Here is a 265-nt window from a genome sequence, read left to right on the forward strand (position 1 = left end):
AAGCACCCTTCTGGGAGCCGCTGGGCACCCTGGCACCCTCCAGCCCAGGAGGGTGGAGCTGCTCTTCCTGCCCCAGCTCGTCCTTCACTTCCTGCAAACTTTCCAGCACTGAACACTGACAGCCACCCAGCTGCTCCCCGGTGGTCCACGGCCGGCCCAGAGGGAGAAGAGCAGCAGCAGTGTCTGCGATACAGAGCCCAGGCTCATGAGCAGCGTCCCGGCTCCTTGAGAGCAGCCCGGGCTGGCGGGGCTGGAGGGGGCAATT

The sequence above is a fragment of the Buceros rhinoceros genome, unplaced genomic scaffold, assembly GCF_000710305.1.
Source record: "Buceros rhinoceros silvestris isolate BGI_N320 unplaced genomic scaffold, ASM71030v1 scaffold13910, whole genome shotgun sequence".
Lineage (NCBI taxonomy): Eukaryota > Metazoa > Chordata > Aves > Bucerotiformes > Bucerotidae > Buceros > Buceros rhinoceros.